At 54.5% G+C, this 18233-nt stretch overlaps 1 non-coding gene across 1 annotated transcript; it reads left to right on the forward strand.

The window, feature by feature from the left end:
• Positions 1-13788: 13788 nt before the first annotated feature.
• Positions 13789-13870, forward strand: TRNAL-CAA. The gene has a single exon. It is a non-coding gene; the product is annotated as a tRNA-Leu (tRNA).
• The last annotated feature ends 4363 nt before the right edge of the window (positions 13871-18233 follow it).

The raw sequence follows: 18233 nt of genomic DNA on the forward strand, positions 1-18233 counted from the left end.
GGGAGAAGTGAAGCAGCGACGGCGTGCTCAGGGTGCTGGTGCTCGTGCTTGTGCGCAGAGCAGGGGTGAGCTGGGGCAGGGGGGCGCCTCAGGGCAGAGGGGGGGGAGCTGCCGCGGGGGGGGGGCGGACCTCAGGGCGGAGGTGCGGGGGGTTGGGGGGCAAAGTGGAAGTTTCGCTTAGGGCCCGAAACATCCTTGCACCGGCCCTGCCAGGACTCCCAGCCACAGCCAGAGCCTCAGGGTCTCTAAATATGGAAAGGCCCTGCCTCTTCTGGCTGAGGCCACACCCCCGCTCAGGACTCCGTCAAGTACTTTACGTTACTGTCACCCCTGGCCAGCTGACTCCAGACCCAATGACCCTGGGCTTACATTGCAGTGTAGACAAACCCAGAGTGACATACAGGCATATCCTCATTAGAGTGCAGTGACACAACCAGTTCAGGAGAAAAAAAATTCCATGACTATCTTCAAAACTGACATCTGGAAAATGAAAGGGAAATAAACAAGGAAACACTTTTATATGCTTTATATACATAAAGTAAATGATAGGCTTAAAGGGAACTGGAAGGGAACTTTCATAACAAGACCATGTGGGAAAAACATCAAAAAAATTGAAGTATTGTTCTGAAAGGCATTAAAGTGGAAATATTGCAAATGCACCCTGGGGTGGAATTAATGAGCAGAGGTGAAAATGGTACAGTGCACCAATGAGAACTGGCTGCCGGTACCGGCCCGCACACGGCCGATGTTAAAGTGCTGCTGAGTTGCTTTAACGTCGCTGCCCTTTTTTTTCCTGGCAGGGCCACTGATGTGGGTAGCAAAAGGGGCAGCAGCTCTGGGGGGACCCTTCAAATTGCTGCCACGGTCCCAGGATTCCTGGCTACTGCTGCTGCAGCACCAGGGCTCCTGGTCCCCAGCCCCGCCCCTTCCACCAGAGGCCCCGCCCCTTCCAGTGACCAGAGCCCCCCCCCCACCTTGCCCAGGAGGGACCTGGGGTACCAGTAAGTCCCTCTGCTTACTTTCACTCCGTTAACGAGTTACAGTCACACATCAGAAAGATTTTATAGCTCTCCCTCTCGTGTTTTCTTTCCTTCTCCCTTTTCTTTTATTTCATCCAGTTCTGCACATCATTTTAGCTAGCGCTGTTTTCCATCCATTTATTTCTCTGTCTGCCCCAAATCTCTTTCATTCCCTATCCCAGATCGTTCGAGCTCAGGTTCCCAGTTCTCTCCCCTTCCTCCCCCTCTGCCCCAAGTGTCTCCACTTGCTTTCACTCTTTTCGCATTAGTTCGCTGCCCACCTCACCTTTCCCCAGGTTTCTCGATTTACTCTTGTTTTACTTTATTTCCTGCCCCCCCCTTGATTTCTTCTCTCCCTTCTGATGAAACCTGCCTCTCCCCTCCCCGCAGCCAGCTCACCTTCATCCAAATGACATGCCCTCCCCCGCCTCCCGCCCCCTCACCACAGCATCCCTTCCCCAGGGGCCTGGAGGTCACACCTGCCAGTCCCTGGGACCGGGTCTCGATCTCCCAGGCTCCCTGCTGGTGCAGAGTATCCCCCTTCTCCCCACACCTCCCAAATCACAAGTAATTTGGTGTCTTTGCCACCCCCACAGCTGCCTGTCCCCGAGCCCACCTAGCATTTACAGCCCCAACCCCCACATCACCTCTGTCCCTGACCGTCCATCAGTTCTCATCCTGCAGCCCCACACATGCCCCTCAGGAACCCTATGCACCTGCAGCAGCTCCAGGAGTTATTCACACACCCCCAGCCCTTCCCATCCCTGGGGCTGCAGGGAGGGAGGGGGAGTGTCATAGAGATTAGATATTGGGGTTGGGTAGACAGGTGTCCTCCAAGGTCATGAAGATGAGCCAGAGGCTAGGTAGATGAGAGGCCTCCAGTATCACAGACTAGGATGACTGTGATTAGAGACACCCATTTTTTCATGCCCATTGGCCTATTCCCACCATGTCTCAGTAGCACTGTCTGAGCCAGAATTCCCAGAGTCCTCCTGTGCCAGAGGACAGTGACATACGGCGGCAAAAGCCTTGGGTGGATGAGATTGGCGGAGGTAGAGAAGCCACCCCCTGTTTTCCATACTTTGGCAGGGCAGACACCTAGCAGGGCCGCCAGGGTCGTGGGCACTGCATGGCAGAAAGCCTGAAGGAAACAGGAAACTTCCAATGTCACAAAGACAAGGGTGTGTGAGACTCCAGGGCGATATCCCCCCCATGTCTCAGCAACACTGTCTGAGCCAGGATCCTGTCCAGACCCAGAACCAGGGACGGATTCGCTGCCCGGTGAAAGAGGCTGGCAGGAAAGTGAAGATCGGGGCCTCGTTATCAGCATCAAAAAATGCCACCTGCCCCCATTCACAGTCCAGAGAAACCCGGATCCTTCTGGGGACCCGGCTCAGGGGCAGGGGGGGTCTCAGGGAAGGTGAGAGCCTGGAACTGACACCCCCACCACTGCACAGCCCAGATCCCCCCCTCAGGGTTATGACCGATCCAGCCCTTCCTCCTCACAGACTCTCTGGCCACCCCCACAGCCCAGCATTCCCCATCCCCCACCTCCACCCCCCAGCAATGTCTCCCCAGGGTGAATCCCTCACAGCCCAGCACACAGAGCTCAGTGTCAAATCGCTCAGGGTTGTCGGGCAGATCCTGCCGGGCGTGTCCCCATCTCACATGTCTCCGATCCTCAGACAGGGCGAGCTGGGGATGAGCCGTGTCTGGATCCAGAGTCACCGTCACTGGGGACAGAGAGAATCAGAGCGTGAGGGGCAGAGCTCAGCCCTGGGGGAGGCGGGGACCATTTCTCACACTCCCCAGCAGCCCTGGGACAGGCCTGGATCCCAAGGAGCTGCCTCGGCCCTGGGCGCCTGACACCGAGCAGAGACGTCACTGCAGTTCTCAGCCTGGGCAATGGGACCCACTTTTGTACATTCACATTTGGTGACAGAGGCTGCAGCCCCCTGCTCCTCAGCTGGCTCTAGCTCAGATGGCAGAGGCTGGAGCATAGGGGCTGACTCCGTGGGCGCTCTGAAAAATTGGGCAGCTCCCCACCCCCCTGCCCAGCTCACCTCCACCTCCGCTCCGCCTCCTCCCCTGAGCGCACCGCGTGCCCGCTTCCCCCCTAGCTCCCAGCACTTGCACCTGTTTCGCTCGGCCGGGAGGGAGGGGGCAGGAGGGGGAAGGCAGCACGCTCGGGGAAGAGGTGGGGCCGGGACGGGGATTTGGAGAAGGGGTCCAATAGGGGCAGGGAGGGGCTGAGACTTTGGGGAAGGGGTTGGAATGGGGGTGGGGTAGGGGTGGGGAAAGGGTGAAGTCAGGGTGGGGCCCGGGGGCGCGAGCACCCACCGGCACTGGGGGAAGTTGGCGCCTATGGTGTGGAGAGGAAAAGGGTCACAGAGATGAGAGCACCTGGTCTCTGATTTACAACGCCAGCCTGGGGAGCTGCTCCTCTGCCCTGAGTGCCTGGGACCCAGCAGAGATGCCCTGGCAGCTCCTCCCCCCACTGCTGGGACCTGCTGTGAGGGCTGCAGAAACTGCCTCTCTCCCCCCTCCCCTGCTGGGGCTGCTCCTCGGAGGGTGAGAGAGGAGGAACCTGACGTTGTGCAGAGGGGAGTGAGAGGAGGGAGGCACCAGATATAAACCCAGGGGGAAGCTGCACGCTGAGCCCATCCTCCTGTCCCTGGCCTGGGCGAAGAGGAGGGGACAGGGCGTAGGGGCAGAACCACTCCAGCCCAGAGAGTGGTCAGTAGGGGCTGGCCTTGGGAAGAGAGAAGGGAGGAGGTGGCAGCGTCAGAGGGACACTGTATCTCTAGCGGAGGAAGAACTGGTGGCAGGATTGTTTGTGTGACTTCTGCGCGGGATCTCCTCTGCATTTCAGGGGGAGGGGGGGTGTCACAGTCGGTGTTGGTTTGGTTTGTGTCTTTAGCTATTTGTTTATAAAACTGTTTTCATGCATTTTTTTCTCTGAAGTGAAAGTTAATCTCTCCTGAAATCTCTCACCTGGTCTGCATGAGCCTAGGGATTGCCCTCTTTTTGTCTGAATTTCGGAGCACAATCCATGAAGCAATGCGTGGGAGAGCCCAGCCCTGGCCTAAGGAAAGGTTGGATGTTGGAGAAGAGCAATGAGGGAGACCCCCCTCTGCCAGGGTAAAGGAGAGGGATGTGTCTGCCCTAAGGGGAGAGTGCTCTCTACGCATTCCTCTCAATTTAATATTGAAAGGGCCTATGAATGTCTATGAAAACCCCAGGGTCAGAGTTAAGGGGGTTTGGATGTTGGTCACTATCTGTTTCTATTCACTGGCGTGGGCATGAACTGAGCACTAAGGTTGGTGTCAGGACTGTTTGTGCGACTTCAGCTTGGGATCTCCTTAGCAGTGAATGTTTTCTTTTTAAGTCTGGTCGGTGTTGGTTTGGTTGGAAACTTTAGCTTCAAATTAATGGAAATGTTTTCATGGAAATTTTCTCCTTTTTTAAAGATAACCTGCACCTGCAATCTTACCCTGTCTGTGTGCTCCTGTCTCTGGTTCAGATAGCAGAGTGTCTGGAGATGGAAAGGATAAAAGAGAGGTGAGATTTCATGCTGTCATATTTATAACATCCCCACTCTCAACTGACATAATTATGTCTTACTAATGAGAGCGAAGCAGAGCCACACCCACCTCTTTAATAATAACTAATCTGAAACCTTCTATTTCAGGGGTCACAAACCTTTGGCACGAGGCCCATCAGGGTAATCTGCTGGTGGGCAGCAAGAGAGTTTGTTTGCACGGCCTCCTGCAGCTCCCAGCTGCTGTGGGTTTCACACAAGAGGCTCCTGTGCTGGAGGGACTCACCAGGATTTACGCCTTCCCTTTTGGCCCACACCAGCTGCCGTATGGGGCCAGAGCACAATGAAGGGCTGGGTCCACATTTCAGAAGTGGCCAGAAATGTTGGGTTCTAAACTGCTCTCGAGCACATGCCCTGTGCTCGAGTTGTTAGTTGGGAGAGAGAAAGTGAGATACCCCAAGCTGTGCTATATTTTTACCTTAATGATTTTGCCAAAGCTCTCTAAATGAATCAACGTGAGATATCCTGGGGCCTGGGCCCCTGCTACATCTGCTCAATTTGACGACTTTCCATTTTGTATTAAATAGATACATAACCTAATTATTAACCAATTGGCCAGAGTCTAACTCCTCCCACAGTCTCAGAGACACACCGTGATTTCCCATCCTAGATCCCAACTCTCAGTACCTTTGAATTTCCTCAAAGTCTCCATTAAAACAATATTTTCTTGGGAGAAATCACTGAGTCTCTTCTGTAGCTCCAGAGAAATCTCCATGGGCTGCTGGAACTTCCCTGCCTCACACCTGGGGAGAGAGAATTTCATTGTTACATTTCAGTCACTAACTCGCCATCATTCCTGGCTAGCGGAAGTCCCTGCTCTGCGGGGCCTGCAGCACAAACCATGGCTGTGCCACCTTCCCCCAAAAGCCCAATTCATGTTCTTCCGCTCTGGCCTGCACACAGCAGAGGAGGAGCCAAGTCTCCAGGGCCAATTCTCTCCATGTTTCTTGTGTGCATCGTGCTATGAGATCTTTCTTTCAGGTAGTAGACTGAGACCTCAGCTGCACCCAAACCAGCTCATTCCACACAGGTCTCCAGACAGATTTCCAGTGGAAAAGACACTTGATCCCTGCTGAGCAGGGTCTGATCATTACCAGTATGTCAGGGATGAAGGGCTCGTATTGCATCTCCAGAACCCTGAGGCAGCCAGTCCCCCAGGATGACACATCTCATGGGAATACTTTAGGTCAGTCTTTCCCACTGAATGGATATTCCAGAGTCTTCTATAAAAGACTGAGACCCTCTGGGTTAAGTTGATCAGAGAAATGTGTATCCAAAAAGTGACCCTGCCCCACACATTTTGCTGTAGAGCCCTGTGGAGATGTGTTGTTAATGTTCTCTCCAAGCCCTTTCACAGCACCGTGAAGTACAAGGGGGGTGAGAGAGACACGTACCCGCTCACGGTGCTTCTGAAGTCCTAGAGAGGAAAGAAACAGAAAAACAACCTTAGTCCCACGTGCTATGACGCCATCCACTGGGCATCCCAGGGAAGGGAATTTGCAAAATATGAGGAAAAGCAGCTTGGCCTGGGGCCCAGGCCATGGATCTGCTGACTCAATGTCACCTTTATATCTACGAGTGACACTGAGATCTCCCACTGCTGCACCCCAATGCCCATGATTCAGGAGCTGTCCTGTCCCTGCGGTGGGATCTGGGATCTTTCTAACTTAGTCTCACCTGCAGGAGTTCACTCGCTGGCTTCTGACCCTTCCCCTCCAGCTCACTGATCAGCTCACTGAGGCGGGAAATCTCCTCAGAGAGTTTACTGGCATTGTCATTCTGTATCTTTACAACCTTCCTGTCCAGCTTCTCCAGCTGGGCCAGCAGGAGTTGCTCTTGTTCCTCCAGGAACTGCCACAGTTGCTGAAATTCAGACACAATCTTCTGCCTCTCATCTTGTGTCTGGTCTATTAAAAAAAATGGTAGGCCAGGGACATAGAATCTAGGGTCCTTTCATGGAGTGCAAAATGTGCAGGAGACACAATTTCTTTGCAAACTCTAAGGTGTCTGACACTTGACTTTACCCTGTGGTTAACAGGGAGAGGATTTTCTAACACGTTCCCACTAGGGTGACCAGACCGCAAGTGTGAAAAATTGGGATGGGGGTGGGGGTTAATAGAAGCCTATACAAGACAAAGTCCCAAATATCAGGACTGTCCCTATAAAATCAGGACTTCTGTTCACCCTAGTTCTCACCAGCCCTAATATCTCTCAATGGGAAGTTTCTATGACTAACATGGGCGGGACACTGTGTTATCAGAGGTCTATGTTAATCCAGACCCAGAGCAGAGGAGGCAGGACTCAGCACTACATTGACAGAGATGCCAGGGGAGAAAAAAGAATTGAACAATTAAACAAGGCAAGAAATGCCTGCAGACTCAGGCAGACGGCGCTGCCTGGGATATAGGTCAGTTCACCTTGGGAGGAGTTTTGTGAAAGCCGCAAGGGCTAGAAATGAACTGGAATGGAAGTTTAGATTCTGCAGAACATGTTGTCCTGATCCAGGCAGAGGATTTCGCAGGGCCAGTGTATGTGTGTGCAGACATGAATCTAACATAGCAATCCCTGGTCATGGAGAAACACACACAAGTCCACTTTCTCCAAGGCCACAGAGGAGTCTGTTTCACAACAGACCTCCCACTGCAAGTCTCTGCAGGTTAATAGCACTGGGCACCTACCAGATATTCCCAGGTTTTTCCCTCTCCAATCACTTTAAATCCCAGCAGCTTTTCTCTCTCTTCCCGCAGAGTCTCCAAATAGGCCTGAACCTTTTCCTGAAGAAACATAAATGATTTGAGTGAGTTTATGTTGAGAGTTCAGAGTGTGTTTGTGGAGAGGGGTGTTTTTCCATCGCAACCCAAGATTCTGTAGGTGACTGTCAGCTCTACAGGGTCCATGATATCAGGAACCACAAGAAAATCAAACCTCATTAACAGAGACTAGGATTGTTTTCTATTCAGACAGTTTAGAATTATTTGTCCTCTTTCTACACTGAGTAAAACCAGCAAGAAGCTGGAGTCACATGGTGGTGTCATAACTATAAAGGAAAGGGAACAGCCCTCCTGTGTACAATACTATAAAATCCCTCCTGGCCAGAGACACCAAAATCCTTTTGCCTGGAAAGGGTTAAGAAGCTCAGGAAACCTGGCTGAGACCTGACCCAAAAGGACCAATAAGGGGACAAGATACTTTCAAATCTTGGTGGGGGGAGACTTTTGTTTGTGCTTTTTGTTTTGGGGGTGGTTCGCTCTTGGGACTAAGAGGGACCGGACATCAATCCAGGCTCTCCAAATCTTTCTGAACTAGTCTCTCATATTTTAGACTTGTAAGTAACAGCCAGGCAAGGCATGTTAGTTTATCTTTGTTTTCTCAACTTGTAAATGTTTGTTTTTGCTAAGAGGATTTACCTCTGTTTGCTGTAACTTTGAACCTAAGGCTAGAGGGGGTTCCTCTGGGCTCCTTGAATCTGATGACCCTGTAAAGTTATTTTCCATCTTGATTTTACAGAGATGATTTTTACCTTTCTTTCTTTAATTAAAAGGCTTCTTTTTAAGAACCCGATTGATTTTTCCTTGTTTTAAGATTCAAGGGGGTTGGATCTGCACTCACCAGGAATTGGTGGGGGGAAAGGAGGGGGAATGGTTACTTTCTCCTTGTTTTAAGATCCAGGGGTTTGGATCTGTGTCCACCAGGAACTGGGTGGAGAAGTCTCTCAAGGCTACTGGGAGGGAGATAGTCTGGGGGGAAGGTAGACAGAGTTTCCCAAATAACTCTTAAAGGATTTGGGTGGTGGCAGTAAAACCAGATCTAAGCTGCTAATTAAGCTTAGAGGTTCTCATGCAGGTCCCCACATCTGTACCCTAGAGTTCAGAGTGGGGAAGGAACCTTGACAGGTGGTGAATCAATAAACCTACATTTGACAGTTTCCGCTAACACCTTTGGCTGGTGCTTGGCCACATACACAATAACACAGTTCAGACTGCAACCCGGTCTAATCCCAATGGTATCCGCGCTCTGGGGCCCTTCTGTCTTTGGATTCCAGGTGCTGGGGGTCCGCACAGCGTTTGGCTCAGGGACCCCCCTAGTGCTGGTCGACCTCTGAGTATTAACCCCTCAGGGAGCAATACGGGAATTCAGAACCCCCGTGGGAAACCTCAGCTCCCTGCTGGGCCTGGGATTGTCATCAAGGCCTCGGCCTTGAAATGGCCACACTTCATTACAAGCAGGATCTGTCGGGGAGGCAACATGGCCCAGTGGCTGGAGCTTTGGCCTAGGCCTTAGAAGAACCGGTTTCTGTTCCCAGCCACTCATTCTTCTTTGAGTGCTTGCTCATGTCCATTCCATGTAGGGTGTGCGCGCGCTGCGTGCACGTTCGTCGGAGACTTTTTACCCTAGCAACTCAGTGGGTCGGCTGGGCGCCCCCTGGAGTGGCGCCACCATGGCCGCGGATATATACCCCAGCCGACCCACCCACTCCTCAGTTCCTTCTTACCGCCCGTGTCGGTCGTTGGAACTGTGGAGTGCAGCGTAGCTGACCTCCACCTCCCTAGCATTCTCTGATAGTTCTTATTCTTGTTGTGTAAATAGTTCTCAAATTCGTTAAATTTAGATAAGATAGTTAGCTTTTAGTGGTTTAGTTACAGTTTAGTTACAGTTTAGTGAGTTAGTCGGGCTCGGGGCTTAGGCCCTACCCGCACCGGAGCCGGAGCTCATGCCCGGCTCCCCAGGATTCAAGCTGTGCTCGGCTTGCCATCGCCCGATGCCTACAGGGGATCCACATTCCTCCTGTTTGAAGTGCCTCGGGGAGTCACACTTATCGGCTAAGTGCTCAATTTGTAAGTCGTTCAAGCCTCGTACAAAGAAAGAGAGAGAGACATTAGACTTAAGCAGCTCCTCATGGAGGCAGCTCTTACCCCTCCGTCTTCTGCACCGAGCGCAACCCCTTCGGAATCAAAGAGCGCCTCTTCGGCACTGGGCCGCACCGGTGCGGCCACTACACCTCGGCACCGGACGCCTGCTTCCAAGTCAGGCCAGAACTGCTCGCTTTCACCTCAAGCGAGAAAGTCTAAGACCCCTGCCGCCCCGGCACCGCCCGCGGTGCGGCACGAGGGCACGGCTCCACCGCACCGGCCGTTCCCTGCAGCCATGGCACTGCCTGCTGAGCCGTTGCCGTCGACTCCGGTCCACCAAGGGCCATCGAGTCCGGCACCTATCTCCCCGGCACCTGCCGCGGTGGAGTTGATCGTCCCATCCACGCCGGAGGTCTGTGAAGTGGCGAGGGACTTGATCGCGATCTCGGATGCGGCACCGCCGCCACCCCCGGCACCGCCGGTGCGGGTCATCCGATCAATTGGGAAACCGGCCCTGATCCATCGACCTTCAGTCAGTGCCCCCGACCGGCACCGCTCCCGATCACGGTCCCATCGGCGTTCCAGATCCCGGCACCGGTCGCGTTCGTCCCGCCGCTCGCAGTACCGGCACCGCTCCTTGACAAGATGCCGGTCGGACTCGCGGCACCATTCCCGTTCCCGCTCGCCGTCTTATTACTCTCGACGTCGTTCGAGCTCCCGGCACTGATACCGGCACCGCTCCACCAGGAGCCGCTCTCGACGCCGACGCTCTCGGTCACGGTCGACCTCCCGGCACCGTCCCGGTCGCAGGTCCCGGAGCCGCTCTCGGTACCCGAGTCCCTCACGGCACCGCTCCCCGGTGCGGAAGAGCACCAGGTCGGTGGGGACGTCGGCCCACGGCCTATCTGCTCCACCATGGCCTTCTCGACACCCCTCGGCTTCGTCTCAGGCGGGTAGCCACTACTCCCAAGACCCAGAAGCAGATGTGCCGGAGGGTTTATTTCAGGACTCCCGCTCTGAATCGCAAAGAGTCCAGCAGTGGCCCTTTTGGACAGCTTGGGCTTATCACCAGGCCAAGGTGCTCCCATAGCTCTGTCGCAGACCGTCCCTTCCGACCGTCGGGCCCCTGAGGCAACCGTAAGTCGCCCTCCACCAGCTGGATGCACAGCTGGATGCACAGCTGCCTCCTACCACCACCTCACCCGAGCAGCTGGAGCAAGAGCCTCAGCAGGAGGAGCTCCTCCAGGAGGTCCTCGCCCCCGGTGTTTCATCCTCTTCCTCACCGGATGAGGCGGTGGTGGGTGCATCGTCAACGAGCCCACCCCCAGTGGACCTCGCTGCGCATCAGGACCTCCTCAGGCGAGTTGCGCTTAACATTAACCTCCAGGTGGAGGAGGTCGAGGACCCGGTCTGCAGCATTCTGTCGGCAGATGCGCCCACCAGAGTAGCTCTGCCCTTTATCAAGACTATCCAGGCGAAGGCTGATACGCTGTGGCAAACGCCGGCTCCCAGCCTGTCTTTTTCCTTCCTGATCTATTTTTATAAGAACATTAAAATGGCCGTACTGGGTCAGACCAAAGCTCCATCTAGCCCAGTATCCTGTCTACCAACAGTGGCCAATGCCAGGTGCCCCAGAGGGAGTGAACCTAACAGGTAATGATCAAGTGATCTCTCTCCTGCCATCCATCTCCATCCTCTGACGAACAGAGGCTAGGGACACCATTCTTACCCATCCTGGCTAATAGCCATTAATGGACTTAGCCACCATGAATTTATCCAGTTCTCTTTTAAACGCTGTTCTAGTCCTATAGTTTCTTTTTCCTGTCCCTCTCCTTCTGCTTCTGTTCAATCAAAATCTGACTTAGCTGGCCAAGGCTGTGTGTTCTGAACACTGCTGTAAGCCTGTGAGCAGAAAGCAGCTAAATGCCGTGCCCCAAGCAGCCCGATGGGGGTACAAGCTTGCTAGGTCTCGGAGCGGCTGGCAAGGCCTTGTGCTAGGCCAGAGCCAGAAGCTGCATCTTCTATCTTTGCTGTTCTCTTCTTTCCCCGTTTGTGTGCGTTCGCCTTATCTTGGACTTTATGGGATTGGACTTTAACAAGAGACACCACAACAGTGACAGCTCCAGCCCATCTCAGCTGATCTCTCTGATTTCCCCAGGACAGCTGTTACCTTCTTCAAAACCATCCAAGAGACCGTCACAGAAGGAACTTTCCTTCTAAAAACTCTCCCAGCTAAAGAGACAGGGCACAGGGGATGCTGTTAAAGACAAGCCTTACTGACTACTTTACATTTCCATTGCTTTAACTCTGTCTCTGTTTCTCTCTGTGTTTCAGTAACACACTAGCAGGGATGTGAGAGGTGTGTTTGCCATGGCACTAAGCGGGCTGAAGTCTCTCTACCAAACCCCCAGCTTTGTTTCACCCGTTCAGTGTTGGACGGTGACAGGGGCACGTTAACACCTTTCACTCTTTCGGGGCCCTTGAGCCTGTTTAAATGACCACAGAAGTTCCCGCCCCCTGTGTGAGTGGCATGGGGGACTGAGCGTCTTTTCTCCTTTCTCCCCTCGAGGATGCCAGAAGCCCCATAGACGGGGCGTGGCTCCTCCCCCTGCACACGCCATTAGTCTGGCCACAGGCTGAGACAACACAACTGTCCCAGGGCACAACTGCAACGTGGTGAAGGTGACACCTGGGTCAGAATCTCCTTTGGTTTATTACAAACCCGGGTTTCTGCATTTCCTACAAAACTAAATCTGTTTTCTAAATCGCTTCTCTGCTCAGGCTGCGTCTACGCCCCCTTGTGTCGGTAGAACGTATGTCGCTCAGGGGTGTGAATGAGCCACCCCCAAGGGACACAGTTACACTGACCCAAGCGCCGGTGTGGGCAGGGCTATGTCGCTGGGAGAGCTTCTCCTGCCAACATGGCTACGGCTCTCGCTGGGGGTAGGAAGTCTCAGCGGCTACACTAGGGAGCTAACGGCGGGGCCACTGCACCGGTGCCAGCGTGAGCTCCCCAGAGCAGCCACCACCTCAGGGCAGGGACGATGGCCCTGACTGGGGACCCAGTACGGGCCTGTCACCTCCAGGGCACTGGGTTCTCTTCTGCCCCCGGCAGGAGTGAACAAACGTCTGTATGACGTGGTGACCATTCACAGACCGGTGAGGAATGAGCTGGTGTGAGGGGAGCTGATCTCAGTCCAGTGGCAGGTGGGCAGATGGCCACAGAACAATGACCAGCAGGAACATTGGAATCTATTGGCCATCAAAGCATGGAGGCCGAGGAGTGAATTGCCCACGGGACCGAACTCATCCTGTCCCCAGAGCTAGTCTCGGTAAATCGGGGTGAAGCACATTGACGGGACACCTCGGGGAAGCTTGCACAGCCATTGCTGGGGCTGCAGCTAGTCTGTGGTTGGATACACAGAGACTCATTCTCCAGTCCCTCAATTCAGCATTTCTCACGGGCAAGAAATTCAGAGTAAAATACGACACTAAAATATGATAATGATTAATGGGGAAAAACCTGTTTCTTTCTAGGTGTGAAACAGGGAAGTTCCAGCAGCTGGAGGACACGTCTCCTGATCTGGAAATCAGTCTTGGTTATTGGTGCCAAGAAAACCGGTGCTCTGAAGGAGACCGAGGAAAATCAAAGGTACCGAGAAGGGAGCTAGGGGGGAAACGTTTCGGACTTCCGGAAGTGACGGGCTCTGAACAATTAGTGGCAATAGATGCTAACATAAAACTGAAACAAATCAGAGTGAACCAATAAATTATCATTCCTGACTCAGGGGAAAAGGCTGGGTGGGGCCATGTGCCAAGGCAACAGCAAACGGTTCATAATCTGCAGTCATTTGAATGTGATTCATTTTTCCACTAACAAGTTTCTCTGAAGTGGTGAGAAATCCAGGGTCCGGGGAAGGGAGCCGTGGCCCATTCTCCTGTCGGACAGTCCAGTTGTGGCTTAGTCCTGTTTATACATAGAGAAAAGAGTCCAATACAAACAGTTTAATCCAGCGAGAAAGTCAGTCCATTGGTGGATAGAGCCGGGAGCTGGTGGGGGGCAGAGCTGGATTCTACCTCACTGTCTGACCTTGGTCAGGTCAGGTCACCTCTCCCTGTCTCGATCGTTACAGTGTGGAGAGGAACAATGACAGACCCCACAGGCGGGTGCTGGTTTGGTGCTTAACCACACGGCGAAGGACCGAGAGCCCCAAATTCCCCCTGGTGTTTTGGGAGCCAAGTTTGCTGTTTGAATTCTGCAGTTCAGATGACGTCAGGCCTGGGCATTTCTCTGGCCTTAGGGGGTGCTTTGGTCACAGCTCTGATGGCCGAGTGGCGAAGGTGTTGGACTCAAAATTCAAGAGGGTTTCCCTGTGCAGGTTCAAATCCTGCTCACAGCAAGGCCTGTGTTTTAGCCACAGCCTGTCTAAGAGGCCAGGGGCGGCTGAGCCTCCCCCAAATGGCCGCCCATGCAGGGGGGAACACTGGGGATGTGGGGCGAGTCAATCCTCCGTGGGCCCATTGTCATCTTTCGAGTGCTGGACGCGAAGCTCCAGAGAAGTGGGGGCCCAGCCTGCACCCTTTTCCACTCTGCCTCTTAACCCGATGCCCTGCTCTGCCTCCTCCCATCCCCCCTCCGCCTCTTCCCCCAAGGCCTGCGCCGCACCCCCGCTGGGCCTTTTCCCCTGAGCCCCCTCCCTCTCTCTGCCTCTTCCTGCCCCTGCTCCGCCTCCTTCCCCAAGGACCCTCCCCACCCCCCGCTCACCTAAGGCAGGAAAAAGTGATGGGTGCCTGGCCCCATGGCCCCCTGGCAGCCCCCCTTAGGGGAAAGGGGCAGAGAGGAGCAAGCAGCAGGTGAGTGGCGTCTTGGGGGAAGAGTGAGGGGCAGGTAGGGGGTCTGGGGGGAGGGGGCGGAGGGCAGTGAACAGCAAGTGGGCGGGGCCTTTCAGGAAGGTGCTTTAGTCAAAAAGAAGCTATTGTGATACACAGAAGAGCTGGGATATGCAGGGAGTCAGATTAGATGCTCTAATGGTCCCTTCTGGTCTTAAGGCTACTCATTTATGAAAAACTAATGTTTTATTGCGGCTCCATCCACAGACTGAACAGTCATTGAGTGCGGTGATCCAGGGGAAAGAACTCAAACACCCAACGAGGCTGGCCAGGGGCAGGACATCAGCTTTGAGGGGAGGGGTGGGTATGGCAGTGACATCACAAAGGCCTTTTGCAGGAACTCGGCCTATTGGGCAAAGGTGGTGGGGAGGGGGTGACCTCACAGAGAGACCCCGACATCAGCCGGGCAGGACCGAGGTGCAGGGCCAGGTCAGTCTCTGAGACCCCCCCCCCCGGCTTTGCTGCCGCAAGTCTCCTTCGCGAGGTCTCTCCTTGAGGGCTGAGAGAGAATTAGGATTCACAGCTGTGAGCATGAGGAGGAACCTCTGTGGAGTTTTCTCCTTTCCTACCACTGACTGTGCCGAAAACAAACTTCCCTTTGACAAGGTGAGAGGCTGAGAGAGGTTTGGAACCTGTTCAGTCTGATCCACCTGGCGCAGGCAGCACTCTAGGCCCAGGAAACACTGGCTTCAGGTGCCAGAAGTTGATTTCCTACCTAGGATTTGATGGTTGGAATCCCTGGGGACATTGGGGTTTGTCCTTTTTGGTTTCCCTTTTCCTCTTTCCTCCCTCCTTTCGCCTCTTCTCTTGCTTCTTTTCCTGCTTTCCCCTGCTTCCCTCCCTCTACCAAGGAGGGGTGTGTGGAGTGCGGGCAGGGGAGGGGGTTGCTCTCATTGCGGGAGGTCCTCACCAAGAGATGGGGCTGGATCTGAGAGTGATCCCCTCTGATGGTGACCTGGGCCGTCCTTTGGGACATCCGGTCAGACCCCTCAGCCTCCCGCCCCTCAGAGTCTCAGTGCTGATTGACCGAGCAGGGGGCTATCGACAGCGAGGAGACTCCAATGTACAACCAATCCAATGTACGGGATTAATCTGGCTACTTCTCTCCATTAATTGCCTCTTGGCAGGTCATGATTTCCCCTAATGTTCTAGGTCTTGTAAAATACTTGCTGAATAGTTACTATGAACCACTGTTGGTCTGTAGCTCACTTGAGAGCCTGCACCCGGCTCCGCTCTACCTCTTAACCCGATGCCCTGCTCTGCCTCCTCCCATCCCCCCTCCGCCTCTTTCCCCAAGGCCTGCGCCCCACCCCCGCTGGGCCTTTTCTCCCGAGCCCCCTCCCTCTTCCTGCCCCTGCTCCGCCTCCTTCCCCAGGGACCCCCCGCCCCCCGCTCACCTAAGGCAGGAAACAGTGATGGGGGCCTGGCCCCATGGCCCCCTGGCAGCCCCCCTTAGGGGAGGAGCAAGCAGCAGGTGAGTGGCGTCTTGGGGGAAGAGTGAGGGGCAGGTAGGAGGTCTTGGGGGAGGGGGCGGAGGGCAGTGAACAGCAAGTGGGCGGGGCCTCGGGGGACGAGGATGAGCAGGGGCGGGGCCTCTGTGGCCGGGCCATGGTCTGGGCACCGGTGGCCCCCCAACTTCTAGGGGTCACTCATCTGAAACCCAGGATGAAAGTGACATGGGCCTGAGTCTTGTTGGGGCTGAGGCTACCTCACACCTTTACCTTCGGGGCTCTACCGGGGCATAAAGCCCCCGGACACGGCCAGAGACAGGGCGAGGGGCCTCAGCACGGGAGAGAGTCAGGCCCAGAGTTAGACGAGGGGGGCAGAGAATATTCTTCATTCTGGTTAGTTACACGGCGCCCTTGCTAGAAATCCTTCCTGTATTTGCTCCAGTTGGCTCCCTGCAGAAGTGAGAGTAAGCTCGGCCATGCCCGTAGCCCTGGGCCCTTTAAATCACCGCTGGAGACCCCGGCTGCAGCCGCTTCCCCGGGGGCTCCAGCAGCAGGGCTCGGGCGGCGATTTAAAGGGTGCAGGGCTCTGCTGTGGTAGCAGCAGCCGGAGTCCCGGGCCCTTTGAATGGCCCCAAGCTCTGGGGCTCCCAGCAGCCTCCGCAGCTGGTAGCTCTGGCGGTGATTTAAAGGGCCCAGGGCTCCCAGCCGCTTCTACTGCAGTCGGAGCCCTGGGCCCTTTAAATCTCGATTCAAAGGTCCTGGGGCTCTAACAGCCCCGCCTCTTCCACCCGAGGCCCCGCCATTTCCGGTCCAGGCCCCGCCCCCCGGCTCAGGACTCCCGCGTACCGGTAAGTCCTTGAAGTGACTTTCACCCCTGACTCCCTGACTCTGTAGCGCTGCCCCGTCCCCCTGTTTGTTCCTCAGAATTAGCCGGTTCTGTCACTTCCTAGCAGCAATCCCGCCATAACACGACAGCCTGAAATCGCAGCTCTCCCCTCCCCTCGCGCAGGACTTGCTGCCAGCTGAACTGGAGAAAACGTGGGGAACGGCTCTGGCAGAGGGTGTGAAAAAGACCCAGGGAAAGGGGGAGTTTCACAGGGATTTCCTCAAGTGAGGAGAAACGTGGGGTCCCAGTTAGTGCCCAGAAACCCCTTCAGGGATCAAACCAAGCAGAGGCCCAGCTCACCCCGCTCGGGGCTCCACGGGGGAGTGAGCAGGGGGCTGCTGTGACACACACAGACTGTGGCTGAGGAGGGGGCTGCCAGGCCTCCCCCCCCAGTCTGACACTGAGGGAGGAGGGGGGTGTTATATCCTTGGGGGCAGCCGGTTTAGGAAGAAATCACTTGAGGCCAGAGAGCAGACAGCTAACTAAACTGCCATTTTATTTACAGACACAGAGCTCACCCAACCGGCTGAAACCGGCTGGGCTATCCCCTAATAATCTAACTCAGTTGCCATAGGAACAAAAACCATGACAACCAAATACACAACATATTCCTCCCCGCCCTAATAAGAATATCCCTTAAATACAACACACACTAGACTAGAGAAGGAGGGTAGACTGCCTCCATTCCCGGCTAAACCCTGGGGATTATTTTGCCCCATAACCGTGGGTTCACCCTAGCTAAAGATCCAGCCGGTGAGGAGGCCTTCTGTCTCTAGGTGGATTACGGTGAACTTCTGGTGTTGTTGCACCCGAAAGTACCATGGGCTCAGGGTCCGCAGCACAAACGGGTGAGGAGGTGGTATCAGCTCGTGCTGGGCAAAGGGGCATCTCAGCCACCGGCACTAATGGAGGAGAACAGTCAGGAACAGGTGATTCATGATTCGGTGTCTCACCAGAAGAGGTGAAGTCAGACCCGTCAACTGCAGATGTGTCCTGAGGACTGGCATGACCTGGCAACAGCTGATCTACATGTCGCCGCCAGGTAAGATTCTCTGCAGTCCGGACTGTGTAGGAAACAGGTCCTGTTTGAGTGATGACTGTGTCCGGGACCCATTTAGCTCTGGAAGTATAATTCTGAGCCAAAACTGGCTGCCCTGGGCTAAAGGTTCGGTCTTTTAGATATTTTGGTGGACTGTCAGGTTTAATGTTCAGTGTCACAGTGATTCCCTTCATACTTCCCAAATCATCTCCAAAAACAGCAGCATGTTTCCTTAGTATAGGGGTTAGACTGGTTTCTTCTTTAGTCATCCGGTGCACTTCTGCCCAGTTCAGTTGAATCTTTCCATGCCAAGACCTACCCCATTAAGGCTGGGTAGTTACCTCTCACCACAAACAGTGGCAATTTAGCCGCCTGTCCATTGAGCTCCACCTTAACATCAATACTGCCCAACAGGGGCACAGCTTCTCCCGTATACGTCTTCAGAACAGTTTTTGTTGCCTTAAGCGGAAGATGCTGTAGCTTTTCTTTATACACAG

Source organism: Mauremys mutica, unplaced genomic scaffold (assembly GCF_020497125.1).
Source record: "Mauremys mutica isolate MM-2020 ecotype Southern unplaced genomic scaffold, ASM2049712v1 000190F_np12_subseq_1:150846_obj, whole genome shotgun sequence".
In the NCBI taxonomy this organism is placed as follows: Eukaryota; Metazoa; Chordata; order Testudines; family Geoemydidae; genus Mauremys; species Mauremys mutica.